The sequence below is a fragment of the Taudactylus pleione genome, unplaced genomic scaffold, assembly GCF_031769625.1.
Source record: "Taudactylus pleione unplaced genomic scaffold, aTauple2 ptg000317l, whole genome shotgun sequence".
Lineage (NCBI taxonomy): Eukaryota > Metazoa > Chordata > Amphibia > Anura > Myobatrachidae > Taudactylus > Taudactylus pleione.
This window is the reverse complement of record NW_028284718.1, coordinates 3,556,846-3,577,375: the sequence shown is the minus strand read 5'-3', so window position 1 is coordinate 3,577,375 and position 20,530 is coordinate 3,556,846. Positions and strand designations below refer to the sequence as shown.

The 20,530-nt window shown below is 32.5% G+C and overlaps 11 non-coding genes across 11 annotated transcripts; all 11 read right to left on the bottom strand.

Annotated features, from left to right (window-relative positions):
- Positions 1-1,070: 1,070 nt before the first annotated feature.
- Positions 1,071-1,142, bottom strand: TRNAP-UGG (transfer RNA proline (anticodon UGG)). Its single transcript has one exon. It is a non-coding gene; the product is annotated as a tRNA-Pro (tRNA).
- A 1,697-nt stretch (positions 1,143-2,839) lies between these two features.
- On the bottom strand, positions 2,840-2,911 carry TRNAP-UGG (transfer RNA proline (anticodon UGG)). Its single transcript has one exon. It is a non-coding gene; the product is annotated as a tRNA-Pro (tRNA).
- A 2,161-nt stretch (positions 2,912-5,072) lies between these two features.
- TRNAP-UGG (transfer RNA proline (anticodon UGG)) lies at positions 5,073-5,144 on the bottom strand. Its single transcript has one exon. It is a non-coding gene; the product is annotated as a tRNA-Pro (tRNA).
- A 1,703-nt stretch (positions 5,145-6,847) lies between these two features.
- Positions 6,848-6,919, bottom strand: TRNAP-UGG (transfer RNA proline (anticodon UGG)). The gene has a single exon. It is a non-coding gene; the product is annotated as a tRNA-Pro (tRNA).
- A 1,703-nt stretch (positions 6,920-8,622) lies between these two features.
- TRNAP-UGG (transfer RNA proline (anticodon UGG)) lies at positions 8,623-8,694 on the bottom strand. The gene has a single exon. It is a non-coding gene; the product is annotated as a tRNA-Pro (tRNA).
- A 1,690-nt stretch (positions 8,695-10,384) lies between these two features.
- TRNAP-UGG (transfer RNA proline (anticodon UGG)) lies at positions 10,385-10,456 on the bottom strand. The gene has a single exon. It is a non-coding gene; the product is annotated as a tRNA-Pro (tRNA).
- Positions 10,457-12,158: 1,702 nt separating this feature from the next.
- Positions 12,159-12,230, bottom strand: TRNAP-UGG (transfer RNA proline (anticodon UGG)). Its single transcript has one exon. It is a non-coding gene; the product is annotated as a tRNA-Pro (tRNA).
- A 1,702-nt stretch (positions 12,231-13,932) lies between these two features.
- On the bottom strand, positions 13,933-14,004 carry TRNAP-UGG (transfer RNA proline (anticodon UGG)). The gene has a single exon. It is a non-coding gene; the product is annotated as a tRNA-Pro (tRNA).
- Positions 14,005-15,706: 1,702 nt separating this feature from the next.
- On the bottom strand, positions 15,707-15,778 carry TRNAP-UGG (transfer RNA proline (anticodon UGG)). The gene has a single exon. It is a non-coding gene; the product is annotated as a tRNA-Pro (tRNA).
- Positions 15,779-17,480: 1,702 nt separating this feature from the next.
- Positions 17,481-17,552, bottom strand: TRNAP-UGG (transfer RNA proline (anticodon UGG)). Its single transcript has one exon. It is a non-coding gene; the product is annotated as a tRNA-Pro (tRNA).
- Positions 17,553-19,248: 1,696 nt separating this feature from the next.
- Positions 19,249-19,320, bottom strand: TRNAP-UGG (transfer RNA proline (anticodon UGG)). Its single transcript has one exon. It is a non-coding gene; the product is annotated as a tRNA-Pro (tRNA).
- Between the last annotated feature and the right edge of the window lie 1,210 nt (positions 19,321-20,530).

Here is a 20,530-nt window from a genome sequence, read left to right as displayed (position 1 = left end):
AAAGTTTTATGATGCCCAGCAGAGTTTTTCTGATGGATAAAACCCAAGACATGTCACATGCTATGTGCAGGTAAGTAATTACAAATAATTTTAGCAGTTTGACAAAAAACAAAATTCTATTGTGCAAATAAGTAAATCCAATCTATTTTGTGAGTTTTTAAAAAATAATATTCAGTTGAAGATTTTACTCAGGAAATTGACTTCAATAAGATAATGGAACTATGTCAAAGAATCTGAAAATTTGGCCTCGTCCATGAATTGAACCCGGGACCTCTCACACCCTAAGCAAGAATCATAACCCTAGACCAACAAGCCACCTACCTGAACATTTTTCTATTGATTTTTCAATTGATTTAAAGAAAATAGCTTTTTGTTTTTAAAAACACCATATACATTTATGTAAAAATGAATTTGTAGAATAAATAAAATATTTCCTTATGGTCCAGTAGATAGTTTTCTAAGTATGCATATAGGAAAAGTGCAGGGACAAGATTTGTGAGTGCCTACAGAGTTTGGACTTCTCTCATGGACGAAGCTAAAGACTTGTCATATGCAATGTACAAATCATGCTTCCAGACACAGAAGAAAGGCAAAAGAAAACCTTGCACTTTCATTTTTGAACTTTTTGTGTTTCAAAATGAGACTATTCTTTTAAAACATTCAAAGCTATCTAGACAGTAGGGAACCTGCAGTTTTCCTAATATACCACAATACAGTTGAAATTTGAATAAGTATGCTCTTATTTTTAGAACAACTAAAATGTTTCCGTAAGATTCTATTGATAGTTTTCTTTGTGTGCTTATTTGGAAAGTGCAGTGACAAGATTAAAAAATGGCTACACAGTTTGGACTTGTCTGATCGATAAAACCCAAGACTTGTCAAAAGGTATGTGTAAATCATGCATAAATAGAAGAAAGGCAATTGAAAAATGATGAAGGCAAGATTCATAAGTATGTACAAATTCTATTGGGAGTATGGCAAAAACAAAACTCAGTTGATGCTATTGACTTAGCCAATTGAGAAAATCAGATATATATAAACCATGAGATGTACTGTACAAAAGAAATAGAGGGCTCGTCCGGGATTTGAACCCGGGACCTCTCGCACCCAAAGCGAGAATCTTACCCCTAGACCAACGAGCCAACTGAAATAAGTGTGGTTTATTTGATTTCTTTACTGTTTTTATGTGAAAATGGTATTCTTTTAAAGCAGTCACTAATGTATACAAGGAGGAAATATAGCATAAATAAAATGTTTCCTAATAGTCAATATTTTTCTAAGTATACTTGCTTGGAAATTGCTGTGCAAAGTTTTATGATGACCAGCAGAGTTTTTCTGATGGATAAAACCCAAGACATGTCACATGCTATGTGCAGATAAGTATTTACAAATAATTTTAGCAGTTTGACAAAAAACAAAATTCAATTGTGCAAATAAGTAAATCCAATTTATTTTGAGCGTTTTGAAAAAACAACATTCAGTTGAAATTCACTCAGGAAATTGACTTCAATAAGATAATGGAACCATGTCAAAGAATCTGAAAAGTTGGGCTCGTCCTGGATTTGAACCCGGGACCTCTCGCACCCAAAGTGAGAGTCATAGAATCACCAAGTAAACACATTTTGTTTGATTTCTTAACTGTTTTTATGTGAAAATTGTATTATTTTAAAGCAGTCACTAATGTATAAAAGGAGGAAATATTATCATAAATAAAATATTTCCTAATAGTCAATATTTTTCTAAGTATACCTGCTTGGAAATTGCTGTGCAAAGTTTTATGATGCCCAGCAGAGTTTTTCTGATGGATAAAACCCAAGACATGTCACATGCTATGTGCAGGTAAGTAATTACAAATAATTTTAGCAGTTTGACAAAAAACAAAATTCAATTGTGCAAATAAGTAAATCCAATCTATTTTGTGAGTTTTTAAAAAATAATATTCAGTTGAAGATTTTACTCAGGAAATTGACTTCAATAAGATAATGGAACTATGTCAAAGAATCTGAAAATTTGGCATTGTCCATGATTTGAACCCGGGACCTCTCACACCCTAAGCAAGAATCATAACCCTAGACCAACAAGCCACCTACCTGAACATTTTTCTATTGATTTTTCAATTGATTTAAAGAAAATAGCTTTTTGTTTTTAAAAACACCATATACATTTATGTAAAAATGAATTTTTAGAATAAATAAAATATTTCCTTATGGTCCAGTAGATAGTTTTCTAAGTATGCATATAGGAAAAGTGCAGGGACAAGATTTGTGAGTGCCTACAGAGTTTGGACTTCTCTCATGGACGAAGCTAAAGACTTGTCATATGCAATGTACAAATCATGCTTCCAGACACAGAAGAAAGGCAAAAGAAAACCTTGCACTTTCATTTTTGAACTTTTTGTGTTTCAAAATGAGACTATTCTTTTAAAACATTCAAAGCTATCTAGACAGTAGGGAACCTGCAGTTTTCTTAATATACCACAATACAGTTGAAATTTGAATAAGTATGCTCTTATTTTTAGAACAACTAAAATGTTTCCGTTAGATTCTATTGATAGTTTTCTTTGTGTGCTTATTTGGAAAGTGCAGTGACAAGATTTAAAAATGGCTACACAGTTTGGACTTGTCTGATCGATAAAACCCAAGACTTGTCAAAAGCTATGTGTAAATCATGCATAAATAGAAGAAAGGCAATTGAAAAATGATGAAGGCAAGATTCATAAGTATGTACAAATTCTATTGGGAGTATGGCAAAAACAAAACTCAGTTGATGCTATTGACTTAGCCAATTGAGAAAATCAGATATATATAAACCATGAGATATACTGTACAAAAGAAATAGAGGGCTCGTCCGGGATTTGAACCCGGGACCTCTCGCACCCAAAGTGAGAATCATACCCCTAGACCAACGAGCCAACTGAAATAAGTGTGGTTTATTTGATTTCTTAACTGTTTTTATGTGAAAATGGTATTCTTTTAAAGCAGTCACTAATGTATACAAGGAGGAAATATTAGCATAAATAAAATGTTTCCTAATAGTCAATATTTTTCTAAGTATACTTGCTTGGAAATTGCTGTGCAAAGTTTTATGATGACCAGCAGAGTTTTTCTGATGGATAAAACCCAAGACATGTCACATGCTATGTGCAGATAAGTACTTACAAATAATTTTAGCAGTTTGACAAAAAACAAAATTCAATTGTGCAAATAAGTAAATCCAATCTATTTTGAGAGTTTTGAAAAAACAACATTCAGTTGAAATTCACTCAGGAAATTGACTTCAATAAGATAATGGAACCATGTCAAAGAATCTGAAAAGTTGGGCTCGTCCAGGATTTGAACCCGGGACCTCTCGCACCCAAAGTGAGAGTCATAGAATCATCAAGTAAGCACATTTTATTTGATTTCTTAACTGTTTTTATGTGAAAATTGTATTATTTTAAAGCAGTCACTAATGTATAAAAGGAGGAAATATTATCATAAATAAAATATTTCCTAATAGTCAATATTTTTCTAAGTATACCTGCTTGGAAATTGCTGTGCAAAGTTTTATGATGCCCAGCAGAGTTTTTCTGATGGATAAAACCCAAGACATGTCACATGCTATGTGCAGATAAGTACTTACAAATAATTTTAGCAGTTTGACAAAAAACAAAATTCAATTGTTCAAATAAGTAAATCCAATCTATTTTGAGAGTTTTGAAAAAACAACATTCAGTTGAAATTCACTCAGGAAATTGACTTCAATAAGATAATGAAACCATGTCAAAAAATCTGAAAAGTTGGGCTCGTCGAGGATTTGAACCCGGGACCTCTCGCACCCATATTGAGAGTCATAGAATCATCAAGTAAGCATGTTTTATTTGATTTCTTAACTGTTTTTATGTGAAAATGGTATTCTTTTAAAGCAGTCACTAATGTATACAAGGAGGAAATATTATCATAAATTAAATATTTCCTAATAGTCAATATTTTTCTAAGTATACTTGCTTGGAAATTGCTGTGCAAAGTTTTATGATGCCCAGCAGAGTTTTTCTGATGGATAAAACCCAAGACATGTCACATGCTATGTGCAGGTAAGTAATTACAAATAATTTTAGCAGTTTGACAAAAAACAAAATTCTATTGTGCAAATAAGTAAATCCAATCTATTTTGTGAGTTTTTAAAAAATAATATTCAGTTGAAGATTTTACTCAGGAAATTGACTTCAATAAGATAATGGAACTATGTCAAAGAATCTGAAAATTTGGCCTCGTCCATGAATTGAACCCGGGACCTCTCACACCCTAAGCAAGAATCATAACCCTAGACCAACAAGCCACCTACCTGAACATTTTTCTATTGATTTTTCAATTGATTTAAAGAAAATAGCTTTTTGTTTTTAAAAACACCATATACATTTATGTAAAAATGAATTTGTAGAATAAATAAAATATTTCCTTATGGTCCAGTAGATAGTTTTCTAAGTATGCATATAGGAAAAGTGCAGGGACAAGATTTGTGAGTGCCTACAGAGTTTGGACTTCTCTCATGGACGAAGCTAAAGACTTGTCATATGCAATGTACAAATCATGCTTCCAGACACAGAAGAAAGGCAAAAGAAAACCTTGCACTTTCATTTTTGAACTTTTTGTGTTTCAAAATGAGACTATTCTTTTAAAACATTCAAAGCTATCTAGACAGTAGGGAACCTGCAGTTTTCCTAATATACCACAATACAGTTGAAATTTGAATAAGTATGCTCTTATTTTTAGAACAACTAAAATGTTTCCGTAAGATTCTATTGATAGTTTTCTTTGTGTGCTTATTTGGAAAGTGCAGTGACAAGATTAAAAAATGGCTACACAGTTTGGACTTGTCTGATCGATAAAACCCAAGACTTGTCAAAAGGTATGTGTAAATCATGCATAAATAGAAGAAAGGCAATTGAAAAATGATGAAGGCAAGATTCATAAGTATGTACAAATTCTATTGGGAGTATGGCAAAAACAAAACTCAGTTGATGCTATTGACTTAGCCAATTGAGAAAATCAGATATATATAAACCATGAGATGTACTGTACAAAAGAAATAGAGGGCTCGTCCGGGATTTGAACCCGGGACCTCTCGCACCCAAAGCGAGAATCTTACCCCTAGACCAACGAGCCAACTGAAATAAGTGTGGTTTATTTGATTTCTTTACTGTTTTTATGTGAAAATGGTATTCTTTTAAAGCAGTCACTAATGTATACAAGGAGGAAATATAGCATAAATAAAATGTTTCCTAATAGTCAATATTTTTCTAAGTATACTTGCTTGGAAATTGCTGTGCAAAGTTTTATGATGACCAGCAGAGTTTTTCTGATGGATAAAACCCAAGACATGTCACATGCTATGTGCAGATAAGTATTTACAAATAATTTTAGCAGTTTGACAAAAAACAAAATTCAATTGTGCAAATAAGTAAATCCAATTTATTTTGAGCGTTTTGAAAAAACAACATTCAGTTGAAATTCACTCAGGAAATTGACTTCAATAAGATAATGGAACCATGTCAAAGAATCTGAAAAGTTGGGCTCGTCCTGGATTTGAACCCGGGACCTCTCGCACCCAAAGTGAGAGTCATAGAATCATCAAGTAAACACATTTTGTTTGATTTCTTAACTGTTTTTATGTGAAAATTGTATTATTTTAAAGCAGTCACTAATGTATAAAAGGAGGAAATATTATCATAAATAAAATATTTCCTAATAGTCAATATTTTTCTAAGTATACCTGCTTGGAAATTGCTGTGCAAAGTTTTATGATGCCCAGCAGAGTTTTTCTGATGGATAAAACCCAAGACATGTCACATGCTATGTGCAGGTAAGTAATTACAAATAATTTTAGCAGTTTGACAAAAAACAAAATTCAATTGTGCAAATAAGTAAATCCAATCTATTTTGTGAGTTTTTAAAAAATAATATTCAGTTGAAGATTTTACTCAGGAAATTGACTTCAATAAGATAATGGAACTATGTCAAAGAATCTGAAAATTTGGCATTGTCCATGATTTGAACCCGGGACCTCTCACACCCTAAGCAAGAATCATAACCCTAGACCAACAAGCCACCTACCTGAACATTTTTCTATTGATTTTTCAATTGATTTAAAGAAAATAGCTTTTTGTTTTTAAAAACACCATATACATTTATGTAAAAATGAATTTTTAGAATAAATAAAATATTTCCTTATGGTCCAGTAGATAGTTTTCTAAGTATGCATATAGGAAAAGTGCAGGGACAAGATTTGTGAGTGCCTACAGAGTTTGGACTTCTCTCATGGACGAAGCTAAAGACTTGTCATATGCAATGTACAAATCATGCTTCCAGACACAGAAGAAAGGCAAAAGAAAACCTTGCACTTTCATTTTTGAACTTTTTGTGTTTCAAAATGAGACTATTCTTTTAAAACATTCAAAGCTATCTAGACAGTAGGGAACCTGCAGTTTTCTTAATATACCACAATACAGTTGAAATTTGAATAAGTATGCTCTTATTTTTAGAACAACTAAAATGTTTCCGTTAGATTCTATTGATAGTTTTCTTTGTGTGCTTATTTGGAAAGTGCAAGTGCAGTGACAAGATTTAAAAATGGCTACAGAGTTTGGACTTGTCTGATCGATAAAACCCAAGACTTGTCAAAAGCTATGTGTAAATCATGCATAAATAGAAGAAAGGCAATTGAAAAATGATGAAGGCAAGATTCATAAGTATGTACAAATTCTATTGGGAGTATGGCAAAAACAAAACTCAGTTGATGCTATTGACTTAGCCAATTGAGAAAATCAGATATATATAAACCATGAGATGTACTGTACAAAAGAAATAGAGGGCTCGTCCGGGATTTGAACCCGGGACCTCTCGCACCCAAAGTGAGAATCATACCCCTAGACCAACGAGCCAACTGAAATAAGTGTGGTTTATTTGATTTCTTAACTGTTTTTATGTGAAAATGGTATTCTTTTAAAGCAGTCACTAATGTATACAAGGAGGAAATATTAGCATAAATAAAATGTTTCCTAATAGTCAATATTTTTCTAAGTATACTTGCTTGGAAATTGCTGTGCAAAGTTTTATGATGACCAGCAGAGTTTTTCTGATGGATAAAACCCAAGACATGTCACATGCTATGTGCAGATAAGTACTTACAAATAATTTTAGCAGTTTGACAAAAAACAAAATTCAATTGTGCAAATAAGTAAATCCAATCTATTTTGAGAGTTTTGAAAAAACAACATTCAGTTGAAATTCACTCAGGAAATTGACTTCAATAAGATAATGGAACCATGTCAAAGAATCTGAAAAGTTGGGCTCGTCCAGGATTTGAACCCGGGACCTCTCGCACCCAAAGTGAGAGTCATAGAATCATCAAGTAAACACATTTTATTTGATTTCTTAACTGTTTTTATGTGAAAATTGTATTATTTTAAAGCAGTCACTAATGTATAAAAGGAGGAAATATTATCATAAATAAAATATTTCCTAATAGTCAATATTTTTCTAAGTATACCTGCTTGGAAATTGCTGTGCAAAGTTTTATGATGCCCAGCAGAGTTTTTCTGATGGATAAAACCCAAGACATGTCACATGCTATGTGCAGATAAGTACTTACAAATAATATTAGCAGTTTGACATAAAACAAAATTCAATTCTGCAAATAAGTAAATCCAATCTATTTTGAGAGTTTTGAAAAAACAAAATTCAGTTGAAATTCACTCAGGAAATTGACTTCAATAAGATAATGGAACCATGTCAAAGAATCTGAAAATTTGGGCTCGTCCACGATTTGAACTTGGGACCTCTCGCAACCCTAAGCGAGAATCATAACCCTAGACCAACAAGCCACCTACCTGACCATTTTTCTATTGATTTTTCAATTGATTTAAAGAAAATAGCTTTTTGTTTTTAAAAACACCATATACATTTATGTAAAAATGAATTTGTAGAATAAATAAAATATTTCCTTATGGTCGAGTAGATAGTTTTCTAAGTATGCATATAGGAAAAGTGCAGGGACAAGATTTGTGAGTGCCTACAGAGTTTGGACTTCTCTCATGGACGAAGCTAAAGACTTGTCATATGCAATGTACAAATCATGCTTCCAGACACAGAAGAAAGGCAAAAGAAAACCTTGCACTTTCATTTTTGAACTTTTTGTGTTTCAAAATGAGACTATTCTTTTAAAACATTCAAAGCTATCTAGACAGTAGGGAACCTGCAGTTTTCCTAATATACCACAATACAGTTGAAATTTGAATAAGTATGCTCTTATTTTTAGAACAACTAAAATGTTTCCGTAAGATTCTATTGATAGTTTTCTTTGTGTGCTTATTTGGAAAGTGCAAGTGCAGTGACAAGATTTAAAAATGGCTACAGAGTTTGGACTTGTCTGATCGATAAAACCCAAGACTTGTCAAAAGCTATGTGTAAATCATGCATAAATAGAAGAAAGGCAATTGAAAAATGATGAAGGCAAGATTCATAAGTATGTACAAATTCTATTGGGAGTATGGCAAAAACAAAACTCAGTTGATGCTATTGACTTAGCCAATTGAGAAAATCAGATATATATAAACCATGAGATGTACTGTACAAAAGAAATAGAGGGCTCGTCCGGGATTTGAACCCGGGACCTCTCACACCCAAAGCGAGAATCATACCCCTAGACCAACGAGCCAACTGAAATATTTGTGGTTTATTTGATTTCTTTACTGTTTTTATGTGAAAATGGTATTCTTTTAAAGCAGTCACTAATGTATACAAGGAGGAAATATAGCATAAATAAAATGTTTCCTAATAGTCAATATTTTTCTAAGTATACTTGCTTGGAAATTGTTGTGCAAAGTTTTATGATGACCAGCAGAGTTTTTCTGATGGATAAAACCCAAGACATGTCACATGCTATGTGCAGATAAGTTCTTACAAATAATTTTAGCAGTTTGACAAAAAACAAAATTCAATTGTGCAAATAAGTAAATCCAATTTATTTTGAGAGTTTTGAAAAAACAACATTCAGTTGAAATTCACTCAGGAAATTGACTTCAATAAGATAATGGAACCATGTCAAAGAATCTGAAAAGTTGGGCTCGTCCAGGATTTGAACCCGGGACCTCTCGCACCCAAAGTGAGAGTCATAGAATCATCAAGTAAGCACATTTTGTTTGATTTCTTAACTGTTTTTATGTGAAAATTGTATTATTTTAAAGCAGTCACTAATGTATAAAAAGAGGAAATATTATCATAAATAAAATATTTCCTAATAGTCAATATTTTTCTAAGTATACCTGCTTGGAAATTGCTGTGCAAAGTTTTATGATGCCCAGCAGAGTTTTTCTGATGGATAAAACCCAAGACATGTCACATGCTATGTGCAGATAAGTACTTACAAATAATATTAGCAGTTTGACATAAAACAAAATTCAATTCTGCAAATAAGTAAATCCAATCTATTTTGATTGTTTTGAAAAAACAAAATTCAGTTGAAATTCACTCAGGAAATTGACTTCAATAAGATAATGGAACCATGTCAAAGAATCTGAAAATTTGGGCTCGTCCACGATTTGAACTTGGGACCTCTCGCAACCCTAAGCGAGAATCATAACCCTAGACCAACAAGCCACCTACCTGACCATTTTTCTATTGATTTTTCAATTGATTTAAAGAAAATAGCTTTTTGTTTTTAAAAACACCATATACATTTATGTAAAAATGAATTTGTAGAATAAATAAAATATTTCCTTATGGTCCAGTAGATAGTTTTCTAAGTATGCATATAGGAAAAGTGCAGGGACAAGATTTGTGAGTGCCTACAGAGTTTGGACTTCTCTCATGGACGAAGCTAAAGACTTGTCATATGCAATGTACAAATCATGCTTCCAGACACAGAAGAAAGGCAAAAGAAAACCTTGCACTTTCATTTTTGAACTTTTTGTGTTTCAAAATGAGACTATTCTTTTAAAACATTCAAAGCTATCTAGACAGTAGGGAACCTGCAGTTTTCCTAATATACCACAATACAGTTGAAATTTGAATAAGTATGCTCTTATTTTTAGAACAACTAAAATGTTTCCGTAAGATTCTATTGATAGTTTTCTTTGTGTGCTTATTTGGAAAGTGCAAGTGCAGTGACAAGATTTAAAAATGGCTACAGAGTTTGGACTTGTCTGATCGATAAAACCCAAGACTTGTCAAAAGCTATGTGTAAATCATGCATAAATAGAAGAAAGGCAATTGAAAAATGATGAAGGCAAGATTCATAAGTATGTACAAATTCTATTGGGAGTATGGCAAAAACAAAACTCAGTTGATGCTATTGACTTAGCCAATTGAGAAAATCAGATATATATGTACTGTACAAAAGAAATAGAGGGCTCGTCCGGGATTTGAACCCGGGACCTCTCGCACCCAAAGCGAGAATCACACCCCTAGACCAACGAGCCAACTGAAATAAGTGTGGTTTATTTGATTTCTTTACTGTTTTTATGTGAAAATGGTATTCTTTTAAAGCAGTCACTAATGTATACAAGGAGGAAATATAGCATAAATAAAATGTTTCCTAATAGTCAATATTTTTCTAAGTATACTTGCTTGGAAATTGCTGTGCAAAGTTTTATGATGACCAGCAGAGTTTTTCTGATGGATAAAACCCAAGACATGTCACATGCTATGTGCAGATAAGTACTTACAAATAATTTTAGCAGTTTGACAAAAAACAAAATTCAATTGTGCAAATAAGTAAATCCAATCTATTTTGAGAGTTTTGAAAAAACAACATTCAGTTGAAATTCACTCAGGAAATTGACTTCAATAAGATAATGGAACCATGTCAAAGAATCTGAAAAGTTGGGCTCGTCCAGGATTTGAACCCGGGACCTCTCGCACCCAAAGTGAGAGTCATAGAATCATCAAGTAAGCACATTTTGTTTGATTTCTTAACTGTTTTTATGTGAAAATTGTATTATTTTAAAGCAGTCACTAATGTATAAAAGGAGGAAATATTATCATAAATAAAATATTTCCTAATAGTCAATATTTTTCTAAGTATACCTGCTTGGAAATTGCTGTGCAAAGTTTTATGATGCCCAGCAGAGTTTTTCTGATGGATAAAACCCAAGACATGTCACATGCTATGTGCAGATAAGTACTTACAAATAATATTAGCAGTTTGACATAAAACAAAATTCAATTCTGCAAATAAGTAAATCCAATCTATTTTGAGAGTTTTGAAAAAACAAAATTCAGTTGAAATTCACTCAGGAAATTGACTTCAATAAGATAATGGAACCATGTCAAAGAATCTGAAAATTTGGGCTCGGCCACGATTTGAACTTGGGACCTCTCGCAACCCTAAGCGAGAATCATAACCCTAGACCAACAAGCCACCTACCTGACCATTTTTCTATTGATTTTTCAATTGATTTAAAGAAAATAGCTTTTTGTTTTTAAAAACACCATATACATTTATGTAAAAATGAATTTGTAGAATAAATAAAATATTTCCTTATGGTCCAGTAGATAGTTTTCTAAGTATGCATATAGGAAAAGTGCAGGGACAAGATTTGTGAGTGCCTACAGAGTTTGGACTTCTCTCATGGACGAAGCTAAAGACTTGTCATATGCAATGTACAAATCATGCTTCCAGACACAGAAGAAAGGCAAAAGAAAACCTTGCACTTTCATTTTTGAACTTTTTGTGTTTCAAAATGAGACTATTCTTTTAAAACATTCAAAGCTATCTAGACAGTAGGGAACCTGCAGTTTTCCTAATATACCACAATACAGTTGAAATTTGAATAAGTATGCTCTTATTTTTAGAACAACTAAAATGTTTCCGTAAGATTCTATTGATAGTTTTCTTTGTGTGCTTATTTGGAAAGTGCAAGTGCAGTGACAAGATTTAAAAATGGCTACAGAGTTTGGACTTGTCTGATCGATAAAACCCAAGACTTGTCAAAAGCTATGTGTAAATCATGCATAAATAGAAGAAAGGCAATTGAAAAATGATGAAGGCAAGATTCATAAGTATGTACAAATTCTATTGGGAGTATGGCAAAAACAAAACTCAGTTGATGCTATTGACTTAGCCAATTGAGAAAATCAGATATATATAAACCATGAGATGTACTGTACAAAAGAAATAGAGGGCTCGTCCGGGATTTGAACCCGGGACCTCTCACACCCAAAGCGAGAATCATACCCCTAGACCAACGAGCCAACTGAAATAAGTGTGGTTTATTTGATTTCTTTACTGTTTTTATGTGAAAATGGTATTCTTTTAAAGCAGTCACTAATGTATACAAGGAGGAAATATAGCATAAATAAAATGTTTCCTAATAGTCAATATTTTTCTAAGTATACTTGCTTGGAAATTGTTGTGCAAAGTTTTATGATGACCAGCAGAGTTTTTCTGATGGATAAAACCCAAGACATGTCACATGCTATGTGCAGATAAGTTCTTACAAATAATTTTAGCAGTTTGACAAAAAACAAAATTCAATTGTGCAAATAAGTAAATCCAATTTATTTTGAGAGTTTTGAAAAAACAACATTCAGTTGAAATTCACTCAGGAAATTGACTTCAATAAGATAATGGAACCATGTCAAAGAATCTGAAAAGTTGGGCTCGTCCAGGATTTGAACCCGGGACCTCTCGCACCCAAAGTGAGAGTCATAGAATCATCAAGTAAGCACATTTTGTTTGATTTCTTAACTGTTTTTATGTGAAAATTGTATTATTTTAAAGCAGTCACTAATGTATAAAAAGAGGAAATATTATCATAAATAAAATATTTCCTAATAGTCAATATTTTTCTAAGTATACCTGCTTGGAAATTGCTGTGCAAAGTTTTATGATGCCCAGCAGAGTTTTTCTGATGGATAAAACCCAAGACATGTCACATGCTATGTGCAGATAAGTACTTACAAATAATATTAGCAGTTTGACATAAAACAAAATTCAATTCTGCAAATAAGTAAATCCAATCTATTTTGATTGTTTTGAAAAAACAAAATTCAGTTGAAATTCACTCAGGAAATTGACTTCAATAAGATAATGGAACCATGTCAAAGAATCTGAAAATTTGGGCTCGTCCACGATTTGAACTTGGGACCTCTCGCAACCCTAAGCGAGAATCATAACCCTAGACCAACAAGCCACCTACCTGACCATTTTTCTATTGATTTTTCAATTGATTTAAAGAAAATAGCTTTTTGTTTTTAAAAACACCATATACATTTATGTAAAAATGAATTTGTAGAATAAATAAAATATTTCCTTATGGTCCAGTAGATAGTTTTCTAAGTATGCATATAGGAAAAGTGCAGGGACAAGATTTGTGAGTGCCTACAGAGTTTGGACTTCTCTCATGGACGAAGCTAAAGACTTGTCATATGCAATGTACAAATCATGCTTCCAGACACAGAAGAAAGGCAAAAGAAAACCTTGCACTTTCATTTTTGAACTTTTTGTGTTTCAAAATGAGACTATTCTTTTAAAACATTCAAAGCTATCTAGACAGTAGGGAACCTGCAGTTTTCCTAATATACCACAATACAGTTGAAATTTGAATAAGTATGCTCTTATTTTTAGAACAACTAAAATGTTTCCGTAAGATTCTATTGATAGTTTTCTTTGTGTGCTTATTTGGAAAGTGCAAGTGCAGTGACAAGATTTAAAAATGGCTACAGAGTTTGGACTTGTCTGATCGATAAAACCCAAGACTTGTCAAAAGCTATGTGTAAATCATGCATAAATAGAAGAAAGGCAATTGAAAAATGATGAAGGCAAGATTCATAAGTATGTACAAATTCTATTGGGAGTATGGCAAAAACAAAACTCAGTTGATGCTATTGACTTAGCCAATTGAGAAAATCAGATATATATAAACCATGAGATGTACTGTACAAAAGAAATAGAGGGCTCGTCCGGGATTTGAACCCGGGACCTCTCGCACCCAAAGCGAGAATCACACCCCTAGACCAACGAGCCAACTGAAATAAGTGTGGTTTATTTGATTTCTTTACTGTTTTTATGTGAAAATGGTATTCTTTTAAAGCAGTCACTAATGTATACAAGGAGGAAATATAGCATAAATAAAATGTTTCCTAATAGTCAATATTTTTCTAAGTATACTTGCTTGGAAATTGCTGTGCAAAGTTTTATGATGACCAGCAGAGTTTTTCTGATGGATAAAACCCAAGACATGTCACATGCTATGTGCAGATAAGTACTTACAAATAATTTTAGCAGTTTGACAAAAAACAAAATTCAATTGTGCAAATAAGTAAATCCAATCTATTTTGAGAGTTTTGAAAAAACAACATTCAGTTGAAATTCACTCAGGAAATTGACTTCAATAAGATAATGGAACCATGTCAAAGAATCTGAAAAGTTGGGCTCGTCCAGGATTTGAACCCGGGACCTCTCGCACCCAAAGTGAGAGTCATAGAATCATCAAGTAAGCACATTTTGTTTGATTTCTTAACTGTTTTTATGTGAAAATTGTATTATTTTAAAGCAGTCACTAATGTATAAAAATAGGAAATATTATCATAAATAAAATATTTCCTAATAGTCAATATTTTTCTAAGTATACCTGCTTGGAAATTGCTGTGCAAAGTTTTATGATGCCCAGCAGAGTTTTTCTGATGGATAAAACCCAAGACATGTCACATGCTATGTGCAGATAAGTACTTACAAATAATATTAGCAGTTTGACATAAAACAAAATTCAATTCTGCAAATAAGTAAATCCAATCTATTTTGAGAGTTTTGAAAAAACAAAATTCAGTTGAAATTCACTCAGGAAATTGACTTCAATAAGATAATGGAACCATGTCAAAGAATCTGAAAATTTGGGCTCGGCCACGATTTGAACTTGGGACCTCTCGCAACCCTAAGCGAGAATCATAACCCTAGACCAACAAGCCACCTACCTGACCATTTTTCTATTGATTTTTCAATTGATTTAAAGAAAATAGCTTTTTGTTTTTAAAAACACCATATACATTTATGTAAAAATGAATTTGTAGAATAAATAAAATATTTCCTTATGGTCCAGTAGATAGTTTTCTAAGTATGCATATAGGAAAAGTGCAGGGACAAGATTTGTGAGTGCCTACAGAGTTTGGACTTCTCTCATGGACGAAGCTAAAGACTTGTCATATGCAATGTACAAATCATGCTTCCAGACACAGAAGAAAGGCAAAAGAAAACCTTGCACTTTCATTTTTGAACTTTTTGTGTTTCAAAATGAGACTATTCTTTTAAAACATTCAAAGCTATCTAGACAGTAGGGAACCTGCAGTTTTCCTAATATACCACAATACAGTTGAAATTTGAATAAGTATGCTCTTATTTTTAGAACAACTAAAATGTTTCCGTAAGATTCTATTGATAGTTTTCTTTGTGTGCTTATTTGGAAAGTGCAAGTGCAGTGACAAGATTTAAAAATGGCTACAGAGTTTGGACTTGTCTGATCGATAAAACCCAAGACTTGTCAAAAGCTATGTGTAAATCATGCATAAATAGAAGAAAGGCAATTGAAAAATGATGAAGGCAAGATTCATAAGTATGTACAAATTCTATTGGGAGTATGGCAAAAACAAAACTCAGTTGATGCTATTGACTTAGCCAATTGAGAAAATCAGATATATATAAACCATGAGATGTACTGTACAAAAGAAATAGAGGGCTCGTCCGGGATTTGAACCCGGGACCTCTCGCACCCAAAGCGAGAATCATACCCCTAGACCAACGAGCCAACTGAAATAAGTATGGTTTATTTGATTTCTTTACTGTTTTTATGTGAAAATGGTATTCTTTTAAAGCAGTCACTAATGTATACAAGGAGGAAATATAGCATAAATAAAATGTTTCCTAATAGTCAATATTTTTCTAAGTATACTTGCTTGGAAATTGTTGTGCAAAGTTTTATGATGACCAGCAGAGTTTTTCTGATGGATAAAACCCAAGACATGTCACATGCTATGTGCAGATAAGTTCTTACAAATAATTTTAGCAGTTTGACAAAAAACAAAATTCAATTGTGCAAATAAGTAAATCCAATTTATTTTGAGAGTTTTGAAAAAACAACATTCAGTTGAAATTCACTCAGGAAATTGACTTCAATAAGATAATGGAACCATGTCAAAGAATCTGAAAAGTTGGGCTCGTCCAGGATTTGAACCCGGGACCTCTCGCACCCAAAGTGAGAGTCATAGAATCATCAAGTAAGCACATTTTGTTTGATTTCTTAACTGTTTTTATGTGAAAATTGTATTATTTTAAAGCAGTCACTAATGTATAAAAAGAGGAAATATTATCATAAATAAAATATTTCCTAATAGTCAATATTTTTCTAAGTATACCTGCTTGGAAATTGCTGTGCAAAGTTTTATGATGCCCAGCAGAGTTTTTCTGATGGATAAAACCCAAGACATGTCACATGCTATGTGCAGATAAGTACTTACAAATAATATTAGCAGTTTGACATAAAACAAAATTCAATTCTGCAAATAAGTAAATCCAATCTATTTTGATTGTTTTGAAAAAACAAAATTCAGTTGAAATTCACTCAGGAAATTGACTTCAATAAGATAATGGAACCATGTCAAAGAATCTGAAAATTTGGGCTCGTCCACGATTTGAACTTGGGACCTCTCGCAACCCTAAGCGAGAATCATAACCCTAGACCAACAAGCCACCTACCTGACCATTTTTCTATTGATTTTTCAATTGATTTAAAGAAAATAGCTTTTTGTTTTTAAAAACACCATATACATTTATGTAAAAATGAATTTGTAGAATAAATAAAATATTTCCTTATGGTCCAGTAGATAGTTTTCTAAGTATGCATATAGGAAAAGTGCAGGGACAAGATTTGTGAGTGCCTACAGAGTTTGGACTTCTCTCATGGACGAAGCTAAAGACTTGTCATATGCAATGTACAAATCATGCTTCCAGACACAGAAGAAAGGCAAAAGAAAACCTTGCACTTTCATTTTTGAACTTTTTGTGTTTCAAAATGAGACTATTCTTTTAAAACATTCAAAGCTATCTAGACAGTAGGGAACCTGCAGTTTTCCTAATATACCACAATACAGTTGAAATTTGAATAAGTATGCTCTTATTTTTAGAACAACTAAAATGTTTCCGTAAGATTCTATTGATAGTTTTCTTTGTGTGCTTATTTGGAAAGTGCAAGTGCAGTGACAAGATTTAAAAATGGCTACAGAGTTTGGACTTGTCTGATCGATAAAACCCAAGACTTGTCAAAAGCTATGTGTAAATCATGCATAAATAGAAGAAAGGCAATTGAAAAATGATGAAGGCAAGATTCATAAGTATGTACAAATTCTATTGGGAGTATGGCAAAAACAAAACTCAGTTGATGCTATTGACTTAGCCAATTGAGAAAATCAGATATATATAAACCATGAGATGTACTGTACAAAAGAAATAGAGGGCTCGTCCGGGATTTGAACCCGGGACCTCTCGCACCCAAAGCGAGAATCACACCCCTAGACCAACGAGCCAACTGAAATAAGTGTGGTTTATTTGATTTCTTTACTGTTTTTATGTGAAAATGGTATTCTTTTAAAGCAGTCACTAATGTATACAAGGAGGAAATATAGCATAAATAAAATGTTTCCTAATAGTCAATATTTTTCTAAGTATACTTGCTTGGAAATTGCTGTGCAAAGTTTTATGATGACCAGCAGATTTTTTCTGATGGATAAAACCCAAGACATGTCACATGCTATGTGCAGATAAGTACTTACAAATAATTTTAGCAGTTTGACAAAAAACAAAATTCAATTGTGCAAATAAGTAAATCCAATCTATTTTGAGAGTTTTGAAAAAACAACATTCAGTTGAAATTCACTCAGGAAATTGACTTCAATAAGATAATGGAACCATGTCAAAGAATCTGAAAAGTTGGGCTCGTCCAGGATTTGAACCCGGGACCTCTCGCACCCAAAGTGAGAGTCATAGAATCATCAAGTAAGCACATTTTGTTTGATTTCTTAACTGTTTTTATGTGAAAATTGTATTATTTTAAAGCAGTCACTAATGTATAAAAATAGGAAATATTATCATAAATAAAATATTTCCTAATAGTCAATATTTTTCTAAGTATACCTGCTTGGAAATTGCTGTGCAAAGTTTTATGATGCCCAGCAGAGTTTTTCTGATGGATAAAACCCAAGACATGTCACATGCTATGTGCAGATAAGTACTTACAAATAATATTAGCAGTTTGACATAAAACAAAATTCAATTCTGCAAATAAGTAAATCCAATCTATTTTGAGAGTTTTGAAAAAACAAAATTCAGTTGAAATTCTCTCAGGAAATTGACTTCAATAAGATAATGGAACCATGTCAAAGAATCTGAAAATTTGGGGTTGTCCACGATTTGAACCTGGGACCTCTCGCAACCCTAAGCGAGAATCATAACCCTAGACCAACAAGCCACCTACCTGACCATTTTTCTATTGATTTTTCAATTGATTTAAAGAAAATAGCTTTTTGTTTTTAAAAACACCATATACATTTATGTAAAAATGAATTTGTAGAATAAATAAAATATTTCCTTATGGTCCAGTAGATAGTTTTCTAAGTATGCATATAGGAAAAGTGCAGGGACAAGATTTGTGAGTGCCTACAGAGTTTGGACTTCTCTCATGGACGAAGCTAAAGACTTGTCATATGCAATGTACAAATCATGCTTCCAGACACAGAAAAAAGGCAAAAGAAAACCTTGCACTTTCATTTTTGAACTTTTTGCATTTCAAAATGAGACTATTCTTTTAAAACATTCAAAGCTATCTAGACAGTAGGGAACCTGCAGTTTTCCTAATATACCACAATACAGTTGAAATTTGAATAAGTATGCTCTTATTTTTAGAACAACTAAAATGTTTCCGTAAGATTCTATTGATAGTTTTCTTTGTGTGCTTATTTGGAAAGTGCAGTGACAAGATTTAAAAATGGCTACAGAGTTTGGACTTGTCTGATCGATAAAACCCAAGACTTGTCAAAAGCTATGTGTAAATCATGCATAAATAGAAGAAAGGCAATTGAAAAATGATGAAGGCAAGATTCATAAGTATGTACAAATTCTATTGGGAGTATGGCAAAAACAAAACTCAGTTGATGCTATTGACTTAGCCAATTGAGAAAATCAGATATATATAAACCATGAGATGTACTGTACAAAAGAAATAGAGGGCTCGTCCGGGATTTGAACCCAGGACCTCTCGCACCCAAAGCGAGAATCATACCCCTAGACCAACGAGCCAACTGAAATAAGTCTGGTTTATTTGATTTTTTAACTGTTTTTATGTGAAAATGGTATTCTTTTAAAGCAGTCACTAATGTATACAAGGAGGAAATATTAGCATAAATAAAATGTTTCCTAATAGTCAATATTTTTCTAAGTATACTTGCTTGGAAATTGCTGTGCAAAGTTTTATGATGACCAGCAGAGTTTTTCTGATGGATAAAACCCAAGACATGTCACATGCTATGTGCAGATAAGTTCTTACAAATAATTTTAGCAGTTTGACAAAAAACAAAATTCAATTGTGCAAATAAGTAAATCCAATTTATTTTGAGAGTTTTGAAAAAACAACATTCAGTTGAAATTCACTCAGGAAATTGACTTCAATAAGATAATGGAACCATGTCAAAGAATCTGAAAAGTTGGGCTCGTCCAGGATTTGAACCCGGGACCTCTCGCACCCAAAGTGAGAGTCATAGAAACATCAAGTAAGCACATTTTATTTGATTTCTTAACTGTTTTTATGTGAAAATTGTATTATTTTAAAGCAGTCACTAATGTATAAAAGGAGGAAATATTATCATAAATTAAATATTTCCTAATAGTCAATATTTTTCTAAGTATACTTGCTTGGAAATTGCTGTGCAAAGTTTTATGATGCCCAGCAGAGTTTTTCTGATGGATAAAACCCAAGACATGTCACATGCTATGTGCAGGTAAGTAATTACAAATAATTTTAGCAGTTTGACAAAAAACAAAATTCTATTGTGCAAATAAGTAAATCCAATCTATTTTGTGAGTTTTTAAAAAATAATATTCAGTTGAAGATTTTACTCAGGAAATTGACTTCAATAAGATAATGGAACTATGTCAAAGAATCTGAAAATTTGGCCTCGTCCATGAATTGAACCCGGGACCTCTCACACCCTAAGCAAGAATCATAACCCTAGACCAACAAGCCACCTACCTGAACATTTTTCTATTGATTTTTCAATTGATTTAAAGAAAATAGCTTTTTGTTTTTAAAAACACCATATACATTTATGTAAAAATGAATTTGTAGAATAAATAAAATATTTCCTTATGGTCCAGTAGATAGTTTTCTAAGTATGCATATAGGAAAAGTGCAGGGACAAGATTTGTGAGTGCCTACAGAGTTTGGACTTCTCTCATGGACGAAGCTAAAGACTTGTCATATGCAATGTACAAATCATGCTTCCAGACACAG